Below are 9263 nucleotides of genomic sequence, written 5' to 3'. Positions count from 1 at the left end.
TGGTTTTAGTAAATGTTTGATGTTTAACAAATGTTTGATGCCTCTTTTATACAAATTTTGGAAATCAAATAAAAAGAGAAGTGGTTTCCTCTTTGGGAGGTGATGGACATGTTTATGGCTTTAATGATAGTGATGGTTTCACAAGTGTGTTCTTCTCCCCAAACTCACCGAGTTGTGTCCATTAAACACATACAGCTTTTTACATGTTAGTCATACCTCAATAAAATGGGCTTTTTAAATTACAAATTAAATTATGTTTTTAAAACAACACCAAGTGGTGGGGCACCCAGGTGGCTCAGTCTGTTAAGCGTCCAACTTTGGCTCAGGTCATGATCCCACAGTTTGTGAGTTCAAGCGCCGTGTCGGGCTCTGTGCTGACAACTCAGTCTGGAGCCTGCTTCGGATTCTGTGTGTGTGTGTCTCTCTCTGCCTCTCCCCCGCTCACACTTTGTCTCTCTCTCAAAAATAAATAAACATTAAAAAAACAATTAAAAAAAAAGAACGTGAAGCAGTTTCTCCCTAGATGCTACTTTCCCTGCCTTGTTGGATGCTACAGTGACCAGAAATCACATCTGAAAGTCAGAGGGTAAATGTTTCTGGGGGAGATGACTTTGAAAACAGACCATTTTCACTCTTTCATGGACTATGGCTCTAGAAAGTACTGTTTCATGTTCCAGCAGTGTGTGAATGTGGATGTAGATTTTTTTTTCATATCAAACAACCTATCTTGTTTTTCTTCATTCTTTATCAAACAAGAGAAGAAAATCATTAACTATTGGCCGACAGTCTAACTCTCCACAAGCAAACCCTGAACCACAGTTCAGCCTACTGAAAGAAATCCTGCTATCTTGTCCTGGGTGTTTATCCTAGAGGTATTTTTGCCTCTCGTGTGATCATTTAGACCTCTAATTTACACTATGCAAGATACTGAGATTCAATCAGTATCTCTTGTTTCAAAGACAGAAGTGTACTATCTCGCCACCCAAAACAGTGTGCTCACTGGGGAAAAGCAGTGTTGCCCTAACTGTGTGCATCCCCCGTCAGCATGAGAAGATGATTTGTTCTTATTCACAGTTTTCAGCATTTCCTTCGATGCTTAGTGAAGATCAGGAGTCATACGGTTAAGTTACTCTTAACCAGTTACTCTTTGTGAGAAAGCATTTTGTGGTTTGACACTCGAGAGCCACCTCCTTGATTCGGTTGACAAAGCTCTTTCTCTCTGTAAGCCAGCTGGTGCTCCATCAGTATTTTTCCCAAAAACTCTCCTTAACTTGACATCATGGCCCACAGAGTATGATGGATTACATTTTTAAAAATCTTTCCTCTTGGGGAGCCTGGTTGGCTCAGTCGGTTAAGTGACTGACTCTTGATCTCAGCTCAGGTCACAATTTCATGGTTCATGAGATTGAGCCCCACCTTGGGCTCTGCGATGGCAGCACAGAGCCTGCTTGGGATTCTCTCTCTCTCTCTCTCTCTCTCTCTCTCTCTCTCTCTCTCTCTTTGCCCCTTGCCTGCTCTCTCTTTCTCTCTCTCAAAATAAATAAATAAACATTTTTAAGAATTCCTGTTGAAACATGCAATTTCAGTAATAAACAAAATAAAAAGTCATCGCACACTTCTTCATATACATACCATGGTGACCCCTAGTCTGCCCATATAGTGGGCCAAAAGGCAGCCCCCAAAGATATCAGGCCCTAATCCCTAGAAACTATGAATGTTACCTTACCCAGGAAGGTTTTTGAAGATGTGATTCAACTGAGGATCCAGAGATGAGGAGATTATGCTGGATAATCCAGATGTACAATGTGAGGATGCAGGCAGGGATCGGAGCAATGCTGTCACGAGCCAAGGAAAGCATGAGGTGCTTACCAGTGATGCAAAAGCATCGGTGGTTATATGTCACAGGCAGCCACCAGGAGCTGGAAGAGACAAGGAGCGAGTCTCCCCTAGAGCCTCCAGAGGGAGTGTGGCCTGCCAACACATTGGTTTTCAGCCCAGTGTGACTGGTTTTGGACTTCTGGCCTCCGGAACAGCTTGTGGTCGCTTTTTGCAGTGGCCCCAGGAAACGAGTACCTCCCCTCCGTGGCTATATGCAAATGTGAAGTCAGATGCCTCCCTGAATTCTCGGGCAGTGCACCTGCTCTTCCACATTGTGCTCTATCGGTTTTATTCTGCCTGCAACGCTGTCGTAACACCGCCATTCCGTCAATAGCTCTCTCCGGGTCCTGCAGCACACAATGTTTGTCATGAACTCTTTAAGATGTTTTTTCAAGCACTCCAGCAGTAGGGTAATTGTGCTTCTTTTTATTTGAAGAGTGCTTCTCTAAATGATTCCTTTGTAGTATTGGTCTGTCTGTGATGAAATTAATCAATTTCATAAGAAAAACCTCTCTCTCTCTCTCTTTTTTTTTTTTTTTTTTTGCAATTTTCTGGGAGAAGAAAACTTGACTGGCTTGTGCTTTGCAAGAAAATGATACACAAGCAGTGGCTTTATGTCACTATGGGAAAATCTCTCACCCGATGCATGGGGTCTGGGGGCAAATGAATCAACAATTCGTTGACATGCAACTTTCAGATAGTTATCACTCCATCCCCTTTTTTGAAATCATATTTTTAACTTCAACAAAGTCAATCAACTACATATTTGATTGTTTTTGCCTGCAAATCTGTCCACTATTCAAGTTTACAGCTTTATTATGAATTGTAGCATCGTTCGATTTATTTTTTTGCCTCAAAACCCACCAGGATTGGTGTAAACACTTGACAAGTGGCCTCGCAAAGTTAAATATTTGCATCCACTCTGATACAGTGGTTTCACACCTAGGTTGATAAAGAAACTTTTTCATCAGGGCGCCTGGGTGGCTCAGTCAGTTAAGCATCTGACTCTTGATTTCAGCTCAGTGGTCAGGATCCCAGCATCATAGGATCCAGTTTGGAGCCTGCTTGGGATTTTCTCTCTCCATCTCTCTCCAAACAAATAAATAAACATTTTTAAAAAGAAAGAAACTTTTGCACCCACATGTATACCAGGAGACATGAACAAGAATGTCCAAGCAGCATGATTCATAGGAACAAATGAGTTGAACAAACCAATGCCGTGTCCGCTAAGAGGAGAGTTCGGTAAATGGATCGTAGTATACGCATAAGTTCATTCTAATGTATAAATATGTACAGCAGAGAAAATAAACGTATCAGAGCTAAATACATCCGCATGGATGCACCTCAAAAAGTCCTGTGAGAATAGAATCATTATTGGGAATATTTTCCAACCTAAGACTAGTACTCGTTCTTTTTTTCTTTATTCAAAATGAGCCCCGTCACTTGTCTGGAAACGTGATTATGTTGTTTCTTGCAAAAAGAATTCATACCTACCGACCAGGCACCAGGAGAACTCAAAAGGTGACATTATTTTGATAACCTCATCAAGTTCCAGACTCCATTCCTCAGGCAAGGAATTTAGAGATCAAGAATCAGAAAGAATGTCATCGTTTCTCAGGAGCGATCTCACCTTAACACAATTTTTGGAGACAAGTGAATAACTCAGAGTGTCAGTTTATTAACTTATAATGAGTAACATAATGACCACACTGGCCAAAAGACTCAAACTTATGGGATGAATGAATTAGAACACAAGTTATCAGGGGCGCCTGGGCGGCTCCATCAGTTAAGCATCTGAGTCTTGATTTCGGCTCAGGTCATAATCCCAGGGTCAGGGGATCAAGCCCCACATCTGGATCTGCACTGAGTGTGGAGCCTACTTGGGATCCCCAATCTCTCTCTCTCTCTCTCTCTCTCTCTCTCTGTCTCTCTCTCTCAAACTTAGAAAAAAACCACAACTCATCAGATAGTTTCTTGGTATGCATAAAATAAGAACAGGGATACTTAAATGTAGGATTGACAAGTGGAATGGCATCTCAGTGGGAGTCCACCTTCCACAGGAACCAGGAGAGTCAACTATTCCCTAAGCCCACCCTTCCCCTTCTCTGTATCAGTCTTTCTTCATACAGGGAGCCAGGAGTGGGTTGGGCATGTGCCTTGGAAGAAGGCGGACACAGTCCGTGGCTCGGCAGGCGTGCAAACTGTAGAGCTAGGCCCTCTGAGCTGGCAATCCGTCTCTGCCACTGTCCAGCTGCGTGACTTTGTTTCTGTGCCTGTGTCTCTGTGCGTTGTTGAGTTAATACACATAGAACAGCATTTCATCCAGTCAGCAGTGTGTCGTAAATGTTCTATAAATGCTGACAATTTTTTTCCAAAATTGCGGTCACATCTGGTAGCCCCACCTCCTCGAAACGGTGCCCTAGTAACCTTGATGAGGAGAGGTGACGTTGAGAATAGCCTTTTACTTAACACCTGTGATGTACAAACACTGTCCGGGTGCTTTGGATATGATACCTCATTTAGCTGCGACAATAAATTCTCTGCTGTTTCCATCACAATCTCAAAACAAGGAAACTAAGATTTAGAGAAATAAAGAACGTTGCCCAAGATTATACACGTGGTAAATAGTGGAGCATAGATTTGAAATAGACTCTTTATGACTGCAAATCCCTTGTTCTTCCATTTCCTTTGAGCTGGGGTATCCTCCAAATCTCTGCTTAAATGTTTAAGACGAACAATCTTACAGTTCATTCCATGGGTAGATAATCCCTTGTAGCATGAATTTTTCTATTCAATTTTCTTTTTTTATTTCTTTTTAAAATGTTTACTTATCTTTGACAGAGAGACAGAGTGCAAGAAGGGGAGGGACAGAGACAGAGGGAGACTCGATCCGAAGCAGGCTCTAGGCTCTGAGCTGTCAGCACAGAGCCCGACATGGGGTTCGAACCCATGAAATGTGAGATCATGACCTGAGCCGAAGTCAGATGCTGAACTGGCTGGGCCACCCAGGCGCCCCTGTATTTAATTTTCTGAATGCAACCTCATTTCCCTTACTCCCAGATTTGCAGGAGGGCAGGGGGCTACCTCACTGCTGCTTTCTCGTATCTGCTCAAAGATCACAGAAAGCAAGAGAGAGAGAGTACGTCAAAATGAGCCTTCAGAACTTATTATGAAATGTATCTCATCTAAAGAGCTACATTTCCCTCAATGACCCCCCTGTGCCTGGAGCTCCTGGGTTGTAAATGAACTAAAGATTTCAAAGACTAAAAAAGGAAAGTTTGGGCCACAACCTCTTCACTCCAGCAGCGAGGCCTCACCGGTAAATTCAGTGATGCTGATAGTCAGATTGAAAATTGTTCATTGGATTCGTCAGTGTCCGTTTCCCAGATTTAACATTCTGACTCACAACTTTCCCGTGCAAATGACCAGAAAAGAAAAGTAACACAGAGACCCCAGCATGTGTTTCCTGTTTGCTTGTCACAGATGCTAATTCATCCTCTGGGTCTCCACGAAGCCATGGACCCAGGAAGGGGCTTGGTCTCCGTGGAATGTGCATAACTCAGAGCCCTAACAGGTGCAGACACTTGGGAAAATGCTACAGAGCAAGAGAACCGTGGAGAGGCATGCACACAACGGCTGTGTTCCTCCATGAGTCTGAAACGGTGGGTCTGGGCTCAGCTTTAAAAATTATTAGGGAAGCCAATAAAATAAAATTGATATATCATATCATATCATATCATATCATACCATATCAATGTAATGAACCTTGCCTTTAAACCTATTTCCCAGTACAAGTTTGGCCATCCCCAAAACGCTTGAAAGCAGATACTCTTTTCCCTATTTGACAGATGAAGGGGCAGAGGTTCTGTCCAGGGGGACGGAGCAGTTAAGGTGACATCTGGGGTCCGAGCCCAGCTGAATGTCCCTGTTACTGCCCGTTACTGCCGTTTGCTCCCGCACATCCATGGCACATTCCAAGCTCTGGGTGTGTGCCAGGCACTGTGCAAGGGACTCGCAGAGAATGGACGCAGGACACAGTCCTTGAAAGACAGACCGCTGAGGGATCCAGCAAAGAAGCAAGCACATTGAACCCCCTGCAGTGATTGCCACAACAAGGCGTTTCTGCCCTGGGGCCAGGGGGTGGCCTTGGAGCTGGGGCCTGAGTGATGACCAGGAACTGGTTAGACTGAGCGCATGTCCCATGAAGGCTTTGAGTCTGGGGTCCCAACTAGAAGAGTCTCCAATTTGATAGCCCAAACCACAATGTTCCAGGGCTATTTAGGGCTCATGGGACTCCTGTCCTGCACATTTTCATGCTCTCAGGCAGATATTCTTTTTTTTTTTAACTTTGTTTAACGTTTATTTATTTTTGAGAGAGACAGAGCATGAGCAGGGGAGGGACAGAGAGAGAGAGGGAGACACAGAATCTGAAGCAGGCTCCAGGCTCTGAGCTGTCAGCATAGAGCCCAATGCGGGGCTTGAACTCATGAACTCTGAGTTCATGACCTGAGCCAAAGTCAGATGCTTAACTGATTGAACCACCCAGGTGCCCCTGTCAGGCATATATTCTTAAAAGAACTATCCTTTCTAGAAAAAAACCTGTATATATAACATACATATATTATGTATAAGTATGTATGTGTATTTATATACATATTCATATGTACATATATGTGTGTATAAAGATATAGAAATAGAGATATAGATATCAATATGTTACATAAAGGACAAAAAAAGCTATTAATTCACTGAGTACTGTTTTTCTTTTTTTATTATTGTTTTTTTAATGTTTATTTACTTTTTGAGAGAGAAAGAGACAGACAGACAGAGCACGAGCAGGGGAGGGGCAGACAGAGATGGAGACACAGAATCTGAAGCAGGCTCCAGGCTCTGAGCTGTCAGCACAGAGCCCAACATGGGGCTCAAACCCACGAACTGTGAGATCATGACCTGAGCCGAAGTCAGATGCTGAACCGACTGAGGCACCCAGGTGCCCCATCACTGAATACTATTTTTCCATATAGAACATTACCTAATCAATTTTTTCGGTTATGCATCAACCAATCACTTGTTTAAGAAACACTTAAAAAGTATTTAGTGAGCATCTGTATGCCAAGCATTGGACTAGGCACTGAGGATATAGCAATAAACAAGATTCCTGTCTTCATGATGGTGTGTTCTAATGGGAGAGGCAGATACAGAACCTAAATAAACAAGATACTTACGGATTAAGATAAATATTACCAAGTAAACAGAGTATGAGAAAGAGGAAAACAGAGGGAGCCACTTTAAGTAGTTTCCTTGGATGAGGTGATGTTTGAACTGACACCTGGCAATTTCAAGAGCTGGGAACAGCACTCCGGGAGGAGGAAACAGCAAAGACAAAGGCCCAGAGGCAGCAAAGAGCTCCTTGTATTAATTCTCTGGTTATCAACCTTAGCTGCCCCTTAGAAGAACCTGGAGGGCTTCTTAAAAAATACTGATGCCCAGGCTTCACTCTAGTGCCAGATATTTTTTCTAAGTGCTCTGGTGATTTTGAAGTGGAGTTAGATTGGGTATCACTGTGTTAATGGATCAGAAAGGATGCCCATGGGGACGATGCACAGTGATGGAAGGTGGGGGTCGAGGTTGGGTAAACACACAGATACAAGTCCTCGCAGGACCTTGTGTGTCTTGGGAAGGAACTTGAATTTTATTCCAGGTGTGAGGGGAAAGTGTGGGAGCCTTTTTCAGGGGCACATCCTTAACTGATTTGCATTTCTAAAAGGTCTCCCTGATTAAAGTGGAAGAGAGTGGAGAGTGGACTGCAGGGGGCAACTTTGGAAGGAGTAGAACCAATGAGGAGGCCGTGGCAATATTTGGGTCAGAAGCGATGGCTTGAATAGGAAGGTGGTGGCCGAGACGGCAAGCAGCAGAAACAACAGAACTGCTGGTAGATTGGATGTGGATGGTGAGGGGAAGATGGAAATGATGTGCGACTCCTCACTCTGAAGCCTTAACAAGGCGGGTGGTGCAACGCATTCTAACACCAAGCACCTGGAGTGAGGTCAGATCGCGTGGGTTTACAGCACGACCCTCCACAAGAGTCCCTGCGCTGCAGACCCCACTCCCCACTTCTTGACAAACTGGCTGCTGTCTACTTGGAAGTTCTCAGTATCCTTCAGGTTCAGTCATTTGCTAGAAAAACTCACAGAACTCAGGAAAACACTATACTTCGTTTTATCATACAAGATGCACATCAACACCAGCCCGATGAAGAGACACCTAGGGCAATGTCTGGGAGGGTCCCTAACTTGAAGCTTCTGTGTCCTTAGGACCGGTCACCCTCTTGACACATCAATGCATGTCACTAATCAGGAAGCCCACTCAACCCTGGTGTCCAGAGTTTTTACTGGGGGTTCCTTACATAAGCACAATTGATTGAATCCTTGGCCACAGAATTACATTCAGTCTCTAACTCCCCTCCTCTTTCGAGGGTCAGACTGATAGCAGCTGGCTCAAAACCCCAAATCTCCAATCACATGGTTGATATTTTTTTTCATGTTCATTTGTTCTTGTTGTTGTTGCTGGGTTTTTTTGAGTGAGAGACAGAGCGTGTGAGTCGGGGGAAGAGTCAGAGAGAGAGGAGAAAGAGAGACAGAGAGAGACAGAATCCCAAGCAGGCTCTGTGCTGATTGCACAGGGCTCAATCCCACAAACTGTGAGATCATGACCTGAGCCGAAACTAAGAATCATCATATGCTCAACTGACTGAGCCACCCAGGCACCCCCACATGGTTGATATTTCTGGCAGGGCCAGCCCCTGTCCTGAGTCACCTCATTAGCTCAGGTGCGCTCTGAGGGGCCCCCCGTGATCAAGGAAGACACAGCTATCACTTGGGTAAGTCGAAGGATTTAGAGACCCCCCTCAGGGATGGAAACAAAGATCAGCCAATTCATTCCTGGTGTGGGGCCAGTTACAGCCTTAGAAGAAGTGGGCTTTGTGAGGGTCGGATCTGCATTGTCAACTTGGATTACCCACTAGACTGCCAAGGGGAGATGTCAAGTAGGCATCTGGATGGACAAGACTGGCCTCAGGGGTGAGGTCTGGGCTGCTGCTATATGCTGAGCATCTCAGCATATGCTTGTGGTATTCAAAACCAGCAAACAGGGCAAAATCACTTGGCAAGTTGGCATTAAAAGAGAAGACGATCCAGGTCTAAGCTCCAAAGCAAACCAGTATTTAAAGTGATTCCCCACCTACAGATCTGCTCTTCACCTTTATCCGCTCAGACAATAAGAAATGGAAGTTCGTCCCAAGTAAGACAAGTCCCATCCTTTACATACATGGACGTCTTCAAAAACGAAATGTTACAGGAGCAGAGCCAGGAAGTTCCCACAGTGGA

Source organism: Panthera pardus, unplaced genomic scaffold (assembly GCF_024362965.1).
Source record: "Panthera pardus isolate Hobbes unplaced genomic scaffold, ASM2436296v1 HiC_scaffold_24, whole genome shotgun sequence".
NCBI classification, from domain to species: domain Eukaryota; kingdom Metazoa; phylum Chordata; class Mammalia; order Carnivora; family Felidae; genus Panthera; species Panthera pardus.
The sequence above is the reverse complement of the archived record's forward strand: the minus strand, read 5'-3'. Positions refer to the sequence as shown.